Source organism: Anomalospiza imberbis, chromosome Z, assembly GCF_031753505.1.
Source record: "Anomalospiza imberbis isolate Cuckoo-Finch-1a 21T00152 chromosome Z, ASM3175350v1, whole genome shotgun sequence".
Taxonomy (NCBI): domain Eukaryota; kingdom Metazoa; phylum Chordata; class Aves; order Passeriformes; family Viduidae; genus Anomalospiza; species Anomalospiza imberbis.
This window is the reverse complement of record NC_089721.1, coordinates 9,879,411-9,891,602: the sequence shown is the minus strand read 5'-3', so window position 1 is coordinate 9,891,602 and position 12,192 is coordinate 9,879,411. Positions and strand designations below refer to the sequence as shown.

Genomic DNA, 12,192 nt, shown 5'->3' with positions numbered 1-12,192 from the left:
CCAGCCATCCAGAGTAGCACATTTCCCTGGAAATGGTAACTAAAGAAATTTTTCACTACCAAAAACCAAAAATTTTGAGCCAAAAGTTAGTGATGACCACTGGACCTTTACTTCGTTCACTTAACAGTTACTCAGTGGTTGAAGTGACTTAATCATGTGCAATCAGACTTTGAAATCTTTAATTGCAGAGTACAGCAAAACCTCTGTGAGTTACACCCTCAACAATAGTGTTCACAGGAGCCACAAAGAACAAGAACACCCACACTGGCCAACAGGAGCAGTGATGGACAAAGAGGTTCAAAGAGCCACTTTCCTGCTATACCTGGGCTCTGTCTGTGACACCACACCTCATGTTTCAATAAAAATGTGGGTAACAGTCTCAAACCCACATCTAACTTAAGTTTTCCATTTGGTGCGGGACCCTGGTTACTCTATTCTTTTAAAAGATAGGTAGAGGTCCTGGTAGTGCCACATTTTTGGTAATGGCCTAGTGGTGAGAGTATATGTGCAAGAAGTGTGAGTCCTAGTCTCAGTGCTACGATGTGTGATCTGAAAATGTCCATAAATAACTTCATGCAATTGGCTACATTCCCAGGAACTGTTATTGCACTTAGGAGAAAGCAAATTTGCATTTTGGCAAACAGTGGCCCCACAAATTCTGGTTTTCATGGGAAATATGCAGTACATCCAGGGCATTGCTGAACCACAGGGTGCCATTCCTGAATGAGCGTTGTCAGCTGAAGTTTTAGTGCACAAAGATTGGTGGAACCAGCTTTACCAGTTTTATGTTTTCAGCCAAGGTGGGTGGAGTTGCGATGGGTGAGCAGTGGATAAGGAGCCATGATAATAGCCCAATCCTGCTGTCAGATCACTCACAAAACTTTCTCAAGGGATAACCTTCTTTGGGAAATTCAAGTGTGCGCTATTGTCATTTAGGCACTACTAACCAAAAACATCTTAGGATAAGTCAAGGAGCAATATTCTAGATTATTGAGTTCACTGGTGGCAAATAAGTGGTCCTTGGGTTTAATTAGGGAACTAGCATCTGTAGGTTGCTCACTTAGTTTAGATGCCTAAGATACACACTAGACTCCTAAATGCTTTTTCAGACTTAGCTTTCAGTTGTCTGAAAACAACCCCTTCCCCCTCATATTGACAGATTTTTTTTTTCTTTTTAAAAATGTTATCTCACCTGTCACGTCTGGTATGAAGAAATAAGGATCTTAGGTTGACAAACACCTTCCTAAAACCATTATAATAAGTTTACCTGGCATTGCTGCTCAGTAATATAGCAGAGGGAAACAGTTTGACTTCTGATTCTGAGCTTCTTCATCAGGATTTTATGCTCTGAGAAGGGCAATGTGCCCCCTTCTGTGGTCTTTAACTTTATAATGAAATTTTTTCCTGTTAATTTAAATAAAGTAATCCAAATATTTAAAAGCACTTAAAGTGAAATTGTCTCAGAGTCATTCTGCTAATTAGATTGAGACACTGCACAGAGATACTTGGCTCTGCTTTTCCTCTGAAGCCCTGTATTTCATTTGTTTGGGAATTCAAGGCAAAAGTTCTTTGTGGGAGGTTTGTAGGGTATTCACTGCATAATTATACATTTCTTTGTTATGGCATTGACTGATTTGTATCATGTTCTTGTGGTGCTCAGCAAGCCTGGGAGCTCAGCCAGGTCTCTTATTACACATTTGACTACAGAAATGAGTACATTTGGGAAGACAGAAGTGTTATTAAACTGAATCATGTTATGTCTTCATTTTTCTGCTTCAGAGTAGCATGATTTAGAATGAATTAAGCCACGTTTGGGGCCTTTGCATGAAGGCAGTGAGTTAAATATGAATCTGATACGGACAGGGCAGTGATTTATACAAAATTTCAAAGAAATTCATTAATCTTACAGTAGTCACAGTTTCCTCTTTGTGTGTATTTGTCAAAAAAAAAAAAAAAAAAAAAAAAAACCCAAACCTCTTTAGTGTGATTGCCTCTTGATATTTAACACAGTTTTATACATTTAAGCTTAGTTTGGCTCAGAATCACATATCAGTCTTAGCAAAAAGATGGCTTCTCCAAGTATTACCCCTTCATATGCAATCTGATCCGAAGATTAAGTTAACTTATTTTTTGTGACTCATCAAGAACAATAATGTTTCTGCAAGACAGTTCTGGCCTTGAATTCGTGGCCTAGCATTCACCTGTGCAAATAACTAAACAGAGAATTTGATCTCCAAAGAAATCACTCAGGAAACTATATTATTTTCCACAGAGTTCTGCAGGGATTCTGTGAGGTTGAGGCCCCCTCAACTTATGTCTTGCTAAATATTTTCTCATATTTTTCTCTGTAGAAGAGAATATAAATACATACTTTTGTTTCTAAAGTAGCCAGAGATTTCCTTGTCATACAACTTTTTCTAAATCTCTCCATAGTCTAGTCACAGGCCAGAACTGGGTATTCATTATCATACAAATTGAAACTTTTGCATTGACCAATTTTCTGAGTGTTTTGATACTATTTGAGTGTTTCATTTCAGATCCATTTCTAAATATCTGGAAGACGAAAAATCTCAATCAGAGTAGACCCAAATAATAATCTCTTTGTATTAAATTTTTTCCTTCAAAACCAAGAAAGAAATATAAGTGTTCCTGGTTAAAAACTCACGAATTATGCAGGTAATTTTCAAAACAATACCTATTAAAGTGATGCCTTGAGAGAAAACTATTAGGAAAAAAAATATTAGAAAACTAATAAAATATCAAACAACTAAAAAATTATTAAACTAGGTGGTAAAAGTGTCAGCACAAAAAATGAGTAGAAATAGCAACAGCAACAATTCTACTGGGAATGCAGGTAAATTGAGACAGGTTAGGTTGGCAGGTGTGAAAATAAGGTACATTTTTTGGAATAAGAAATGTGGTTGAACACAATGAGAAGATAATTTATGATGAATAGCTTATACAAGAGAAAAATAAATAAAACCATTCAGTAATGAGCCTGGAGGAAAGATTATCCACCCATAAGCTTTTCTAACTTCTTTATCAGCGAAACTAGTTTAATAAAACATTTTATGTTTACATTTAAGTCCTTACTTTTGTCATCATTATCATTAAAAAAAGGCATATATTTGTAGTAAAGACTTTACACACATGAAGATTTTCAAATATTTTGTGAGCTCAATCAACACTGTACTTGTCGGGAAGGGCTGTAGCAGGTCGAATGCCCCAGGGCACATGTGGAAACAGCACCAGGTGTTTTTACCTTCCCGAGCATTGCTTTCATCTTTCTTGACAGTCGGCTGTCATCTGAAGGGCTATTTCCTGCCCTTTGATGATGCATTAGACATGATTACATCAGCAAAGGACAAGACAAAGAGCAGGGTGTTATCATTCTGTTGTTGGTAGCTAAGACTATGGTGTTTCCAATTCTCCCAGAAGTCTCATGTGGCTTTTGAAAAAGAAGAAAAAAAATGCCAATGTAAGCACTGATCACTGCAAGGTTCACAGAAAGAGAAGCTGAAATTTATGAACTAGGAAGAAACCTGGTAGACCATGCCTGTGTACTCCTGCTACACGACAAAGGTGCTAGTGGCTAGTGGTAGTGTGCTTTGCTGTGTAAAGGAAGTCCAGTAGTTTGTTCAGGAGTGTTTAATGTGTGCTTATGGACTGGAGGAAGTTTTTAAGTATCCTCAGAACTCACAAATCCAGCTCATACACTGGGGCTGAGGATGTCTTTCAGGCTTTACTATACCAGGAAGTCCAAAAGGAGTTAATGTTAATATAACACTGTCCAAAATGCTGGGATAAAAAGGTTTACTGTGTTTTGGTTATAAATAGACTAATCATTTACAAAAGAAAAGAAAACTATTTTTAAAAGACCTTAAAGACTAATATTTCAAAAATTGAAATGAATGTTATGAAGTCTAACTTCTGTAGGAACAAAAGACTCTGAGATCATTCCCAAATGCCACTGTAAAAATATATATAGAACAATTTTATGAGAGACATGAAATGTGAAATGAGCTTGGATTTGAATATTGTTACAAGGAGCCAAATAGTAAACTCTAAAGGCTATATTTTTTACAATGGAGACATCAACAGTATTAACAATTGCAGGTCTACTTCAAAGCTCTAACAAAAGCCTTAAATACTCGTAAAACATTAATAATTTCTAAAGCCATTTGCTCACAACAGGAAAAAATAATTTCATTTCCATGTTTTCTCCTCAGATCATTTAGGCTGGGCTATACTTGAAGTGCTGACCACAGTAAGAACCCCAGACATATAAAAGAGGCTGAGCAGTTATGCTATCTGCCAAAGACAACTGTTAGTTTAAGAAGTTGTATGGTGAAAGCATGTCACACCACTTGCTGGGGTCAGACAAATGCACCGAATTTAAAGAAGGAGAGAAACCAACCATAACTTAACTAAAATGTTGAAGACCTGGCATGAGTCTCCTATCTTTTTTTCTCTCCAATTCAAAGATAGGTAATACTTCTTCCATGCTCAGTCCAACTAAAAATAGGATTGAAACAAAATCAAAGTGATGTTTTCCTGCTAGGTAAGTAAACAACAGTGTAAAGAGCAAGCTGGACCCAAAGAGCTGCTTACAGACTGGCAATTCTGCTTCAGGTTCAGTTAACATTGCTCTGAGGCTACAAAGCAATTATTCCCCTGGTACAGTTGTAAAAAACAGTTATGCTTAATCATCATAGTAAGCAGGAGATCTATATGCAGCCTAAGAGTTTTCTTCTTAGTCATTCAAGGAATCTATCACTGTCTTCAGTAAAAGCTGAAGAATTTCAAATCAAAGAAGGACTCTTTCTATGCATAAAGATAATTTTAATTAGTCTGATGCATACATCAGGCAAATTTATTGCTTTAGGTCCATATATTCTTCTCTCTCTCAATATAAAACTCCTTTAATACCTGGTTCAGTTGCTTTTCAAGCAGATTATTGAAATTGGCTCATTTTGAAGACACATTGTAAAAGGTATCTTCTAAGGACTACCCTCTGCTGATTATAACAAGCTGTTGCCAGATTTTTTTTCCACATCATTTTTATGCTGTACATTTCCATATTCAGTGTCTTTTGCTCTCAGACTCTGGAAACCATAGAGCCAATAAACTAAACTGGCCATACAGCCAGTCCAATAACCACTACAAGGGGGAAATACAAGATCTGACACTGTGCAACCCCAGCGCCTGGACCGACAAAGGCAGAACAGAGCCAATCACAGAGTTTGTAGGAGAGGGAAACAGAAGAACAAGCACTGAGGGAGACTCCTTTTGAGAAAGAGAGAAGTGGTGGCACATTTTTAGAAAGGGCTCATGTTTATTCAGGGAGAGAGATGGTACAAAAAACTTCTATTAGCCTTGAAGTTTACTCTTGCGTAAAGGTGAAAGGAAATAAGGATAGATAAACAGGCAAAACGTGCTCATGGATATCCTAGCCCTTTCAGAAGGAAAAAGAATTGCTGGTTAAAAAAAAAAAAAAAAAAAAAAAAAAAAGAAAAAAAGAAAGAAAGAAAAGAAAAAAAAGAAAAAAAGTATAACCTGGGAATCAGTAGAAAGTGTGTGATAGGAAGGTAGAGTCTGCTCACATGGCAGAAGACACTTTATCTGTGGAAAAGACAGGAGCCTCTTGCAACAATGAGGAGGGTTACACTGCAGGATTGTCCATGGAACAAGACTCAGGAAAACTGAAACATTCTCATATCTTAGCTACTACCTCTTCAATTTGAACATTGGTTCTTTACACATGATCTAGTTTTTTACACTGGTCCAAATACACCATCATTGCCCTTTCATATGGATTTATAGGACTTTATTGTTTCATTTAAACATTTTGTGTGCTGGATTTTTTTGTGGTCAAAAGATCCAGTGTATATTAATAATTGTCTTTTCTAAGGAGAATTTACAGAATTTTTCCATCAAAACAAAATATATAACAGAGTTGGGGTTGTTCAGCAGTGAGAAGAGAAGGCTTCAGGGGGACCTTAGAAAAGCCTTCCACTGCCTGAAGGAGGCTACAAGAGAGCTGGAGACAGACTTCTCACCCCTTGTCCTAGTGATGATCATTACCAGGTAATGGCTTTGAAGTGAAAGAGGGCAGGTTTAAATTAGATATTGGGAAGAAACTCTTCCCTGTGAGGGTGGTGAAGCACTGCACAGGTTGCCCGGAAAAGGTGTGGGTGCTCCATCCCTGGCAGTGTTCAAGGCCAGGCTGGATGGGGCTCTGAGCAACCTGGTACAGTGAAAGCTGTCCCTGCCCATGACAGGGGGGCTGGAATGAGATGATGTCTTCCAAACCACTGTAGGGTTCTATGATACATTGCAATGATATTCACCAATTTGGGGCTTCACCCAATACTCTGGGCTAAAGCAAGAAATTTTCCCCAGTGAGTCTCTTTCTATTTCTGTAGCTGCTGATAATGTCATTGTCCTCTATGGGACACATGTATGAGCCAGAGTTGCGATTCATTTCAGAATTTGTCAAATGCCAGTCTCCTCCCAAAGTCCCAGATGAATAGTGAGATACTGTTCATAAATTAAGCAAAAGGCACTGTTAAGTTGCCACTGAGAGAGAAAGCATTCTAATATAGGAGGAACTGGAAGCAGAAGAAAAGGTCTAAAGGATAAGAGTCTGAATGATGGCAGCTGGAACCTGCTTTTTTACCAAGGCTTAATTTCCTTAGTTGAAAACACACCAGAGGTGGATAATCCACTCCAGGACATGGAATACATATTGAGATTTGTGTTTGAAATCCTGTGATCTTCCTGGGGAAATGGTCTCCATAAAGTTACAAATGTCTCAGATCAAGTGATTAGACTCCCAGTATTGCACTGGCACAGATGCATTCAGCTGGTTTTTACTTAATAATGCCCAGCTGCAGTAGTCACAAGTAGAGTAGAAAGATAAGCAATAAATGGAGCTTTGGCTTTTCAGTCTTTACCACATTTTGGGCTGATTTCTTCAAGCTTTATTCATGAATTTTGACAATAAAGGTGGCCCAGTTTGTAGTTATCTGTACTTCTGTTTTCTTTTACATAGATCTGCTGCCTTTGACAGCCTCATGCTTGAGCAAAACCAGAACACAATGTGAAACATGGATAAACTATCTACTTCTGACCTGTCCGAGGTCATCAAACAAAACCAAAAAGTATCTCACAAAACTTCCATCTGGAAGCATGAGTTGGCTGAGCTGGATGCACAAACCCTGTCAAGCCTTCCCTTAAGTCTCGCCAGGATATTAACTTTGAAATAAAGCTTAGTTTTTCTGAGTTCTGTTTTGAAGATTTCTGCCCTATTCAGAAGGTCTGACTTGCCAGTATTTTAAGAAAGAGGAAAAAGTCAAAGAGTGGAATTTGGAAATACATGTGTCATCAGCTCAATTAAATTGTTGTCTAGAAGAGAGTCATGCTGGCACATAAAACTAATTTATGGTTACAATTACAAGATGGGACAGTCATAACACCTTTGCTTGACCCATCTAGTAGCTATGGCCACTAGAAGTGCATTCATCCCACATAAAATCAACTACTGGTGACCCTCTGTAAGCCCTTTTCTGCACCCTGCCTTAATACAATAAAAAGAAAGAGATTTGTAGGGCCATGAGGAATGCTTCAGAGAGCTCTCCTTGTAATAAAAGTTTCTAAAATCTCATCCCAAATTCCTACATACAGGGTCAAATTCCTGCTATATAAAAAATTTACCACCTGGTTTTAAACCACTAGAAATTAGGGAATTGATTCAGATCCAAGATCAACAGTGCGCAACCCTGGCCAACAGCACATACAAAAGGAATCATGGAATGGTTTGATCCACTGTCTACTTAAGTGAGTAGAAAACTTTCTGTGGGTTTGAGGAAGAGCTGGTTGGGAAAAGGAAGAGATGTCCAACACTGATTTAGATACTAACTTGGCTAGGTAAATTTTCAGACCTTAAGTCATAAGACTTCATGTTTCTGTAGAGAGGACATGTGGTTTAGTGACTGAACAGCTTCACTGCTTTTAGATTGCTAATAGCATCAGAACAGTTGTTGGATGAAGATAAAAGGCATGCACAGACACAGACAAGAAAACATGTCACAACATCTAGACTAAAACCTTCAGGTACAAGTACTAGCCAATTCTTTGAAAATACTAATTTTTAGAAATATTTTTTTCTGATTGGTTTTCCGCTGCTCTTTGGGAAATGAGGTCTTTTATGGCTCACATTTTGCACTATGATTCATCACTTTGAAACACTGATCACGTCTGGATTGTTGAAAAGTATGGTGTTTAAAAAAAATAAATAAAAAAATTTGCCTGAGAATTTCAAACTGGGTGTTCTCTGCCCACATATGGATGGATACATTTTTTATACTCAGTGCTAAAGAAATATTTAACCAACCCCTTCACTCAGCTAAGCTCATCTAAGTTAGTGGAAGTGAAGCCACTTCTGACCGACCAAATTTCAGTTCATTTCAAAGGTATTATGTGTTAGCTGTATTCAGATTAAAATGCCAACTAGAAAAATATATTACATTATCAAAGTTAGCAAGAAACAGAAGATTAATTTGACTGATTCGGGGTATATAGGCTGGAAGGACATCAAGAAAGCTCTTCCCTGAAAAGGGATTAATGACTGGTGAGCAGGGATGAGTAACAGGGACTACACTTATGTGATTGTCAAGAATTTGTCACAAGGTGCCATCACCTTCCTAGCTGCTGTTGTTAGTGAGTCCAGAGCAGCAGTGCTTCTACAGGGCCCCAGGCTTTTTCTGTAAGCAGTCAAATACCTACATAACCAGCAGGAAAAAAGGAGAGCCAAAGTTTTTCTATGTGCACCACAAGCAAGTAGGCCATTGGTGATTCATTCATGAACAACAGCATGGGAACCTCTCAGAATGTGTAAACAACCCGTCCAAGTAGGGAATCCAGAGCAATGCAGCTGCATGACAGCTCTGTGTGTGAAAAGTGAGCACGTGTATGTCACTGCTGATGGAAGAGTGCAATCCTTGTTCAGTCCCTCTGGAAAACTTGTGCTGACAATTTTGTGTCAATACAACATAATTAAGTGCATCACCATGATGATTTAGCCCCTTCACTAGCAAATAAATTATTTGTATGAGATGAGAAGAAAACAGGTGTGCATTGCTAAACCCTCGGAGCATCCTCCCTAACTGCATCAGTAGAAATCATCAAACCAAGCATTTGTTCACGATTTGCCCAAGTCATACAGATTACACAGGGAAAGCTGTAGCAGATAATGCTTTCCAGACCTTCATGCTATGGGTAACAGACACATTCTGCATGGTAGGAACATAAAGTTTTATCGGTCATCTGCCCAGTTTAGTAGCTACTGTAATGTTTCTCCTCTCAATAGCATATCTGATCCAAACAATTATCTGGAGGAATATTTGAGTAAGACCTGAATACATCAAGATCCATCCAACAAGACTTCTTCTGTGTTCTAAGCCTATGCTTCTGCTACCATTCTGCCTCATTCATGCAGCCCTTGGGAGCACCCTGGAAGAGGATGCTAATATGCTTGTGCACTGTTACTCCATCAGCTTATTAGTCCTTTGCTTTCAGTTTACAATGTCCTTCCAAATTCCAAAACTTCAAAGTAGGTATTATTTATGAGTTCTTAGACCGGGATTCATGGCACTTATTTTTAGTTTTAAAAGTGGAGCAGATTGTCTAAGCTGGCCATCTATACTCCTCCTCCAGGGAGAAGCAAAGCCCTCCAAAAAGCAACTCAATCCAGTCAAAAATGGATGCCTAAATTAAACTTAATTAATCACCCTCCAGAAGCTTCTGTTGTTCAGATAGTAGGGGAAGCTTGGTAAACTAATTAGACTACAAAACTAATTCTGTCTGAAGTTAGCTGAGTCTCATAGAAACACTTTTATACGCTTTAAACTGTCCATTATGAGTATACTGTAACTTTGGAAAAAGTCTCACTGGTAACTTTAAAAAGCCTCTGAAGGAGGTTAAAAACTGCACCTGCTATATTAAAATATAAATCATCTTTCTCTTAGAAGTTATTCAAGAGCAAATAGACCAGTCAAAAAGAAGAACATAGGAGGTTACAGAATTTCTACCACAGCATCTTAGATGCTTTAAGTTTACATGAGCCCAATGAGAGACCAAAAAAGTTCAAGGCATAGGAATCCATGAAGGTTACACATACACCACACATCTTCAGGAAGCCACATATTGTGACAGACTTGCATTATTACCCTGAATATACCTTGTCCTACACATCTGCTTTTGGCCACTGCTGAAGAGAGTGCATAGGACTTGGTCTGACTGAGTAATCCTGCTTAGACCACAGATTCTCATGCAACTACTAGCCCCATTGCCAGTTTTTGATTCACAAATTTACTCGCTAGGAATTAGCACATTTGAAGAGCAGTTATCTAAACTAAATTTAAAACTCTTTCCTATTAGCATCACCTATCAATAAAGTTTCATCTCAGCTAATAATTTGGACTGAAGCTCTTCCTGAAACTATACCCATAAAACTGGCAATGATAATTGCCTATTTTATTGACTATATATACACTTTTGGAGTTCTGTTTACCCCGTTTATGCTTAGAAGATCATAAAATATGCTCAGCTGAACACTTCTTTATACTCAGTCTTTCTCTTTTTATCATTCATTCTTTTTTTTTTTTTTTAAGTAAGTTCAGATGCAGTCTCACCCTACTATTTTTGTTATTCAACCTACTAAAAAGCCACATGAAACAAGAAAAAACGTGCAGCTTTTATGTGGTCAGTGCCACCCTGAGCCAAACTGCATTTCTGGTATCTTTGGACTCTAAGCATCTGGATTTTAGCTTTGCATCCTGTAAAGGAGAAAGATAATATCACAGGGTGCAGACAGGAAAAACAGGAGCAAAACAAAACTTTAAATGTAAAAATTCTGAATCAAAATTTTCATACTGTAATGACCCTGTTATGTGATTGTTTGGGTTAGTTTTCAGTAGAAGTTGAAGGATGGTGCAACAATTGTGAGCTGCATTACTGCATCCATGTGGGATGTTTCACTTTTCCTCTTCAGACTGAGAATTCAACATATACATGCTCCCAAAGACTAAGTAGCTGTGGGTATCAGGGGTTCCCACCAGTTTGGACTAGGAAGATATCCTGCCCCTCACTTCACACTGCGAACTGCAACTACACAGTACCATGTCTGTAATATCACTGACATTAAGTTACTCTCTAGTAACTGGATATACCTCCAAACATAAGCAGAATCTGCAGAAACAGAAAGGGGCAACAAAATGGTAACAGGTCATATCTGGATATGATTTTTGTGTAAATTGGAAGTCATCTGAATGGGTCAGGGAAGGTTGATTTTTTTGTTTGCTCAATCCTGTAATACAGGATCAAAGGCACATGTGACAAAATTGAAAGGCAGGTCATTTAGAGCTGTTGAAGGTACGAAATACATAAAAATAAGCATTTTTTCAATAACAATCCCTTAAGTATTACTAACCTGTTACAGGAGAAAGCCATTCTAGGACCCATAGAAATGCTAAGAATTATGTGAATTTTACAAATACCTTCTCTTGCACAAAACATGATTACATTTTGGGTCCCCGTACCTCAGTGCATAAGCAACCACCAAGAAATACAATTAGGAAGTTGCCCTTTGTGCATGCTTTACCACAATTTTCTATTCATGATTTTCTTCTAGATTCTCCTCAAGATACTGCTCATGGATATTGCTGGAGGTAAGACACAGGATTATGTGAAATTTTGTGTGTTCTAAGAGGCTTGTGCCAAAAATCCTTAACAAATTATTCAGGTTCTTATCAACTATGAACTCCATTTGACACCTGTAAAGACTGTTAAAAATGTCCTGGCAGCCTTCCAAAGATATCTGAATTTAATCCAAAGAAGAAAAGTCTTATTGAAGTAAATACTAAAATCGATGCAAAAAGTGTTTAAAAAATGAAAAGAGAAAATTTTCACTTGCTTTTCTATATAATTCCTAATTGTATTAGAAATTATCTAATTAGACAATATAATTTGTGTGATTAATTTGTTCTTTAAGAACTATTTCTTTGCAAGAGAAGCTCTTAAATTTAACTCATCAGTAAGACAAGACAAAATTTTAGAATTTACTCAATATTAGATTAGAATAAGTCAAAAAACATCCAAGAAAATATGAGATAAACAAAATTAAGTACAAGA

The 12,192-nt window shown here is 37.6% G+C and overlaps 1 long non-coding RNA gene across 1 annotated transcript in view; it reads left to right on the top strand.

The window, feature by feature from the left end:
• Positions 1-8,349, top strand: part of LOC137464513 (uncharacterized) — a 65,586-nt gene extending 57,237 nt beyond the window's left edge. Inside the window, exon 3 of the long non-coding RNA XR_010994263.1 lies at positions 7,055-8,349. This is a non-coding gene — a long non-coding RNA (uncharacterized lncRNA). The remainder of the gene's footprint in view (positions 1-7,054) is intronic.
• The last annotated feature ends 3,843 nt before the right edge of the window (positions 8,350-12,192 follow it).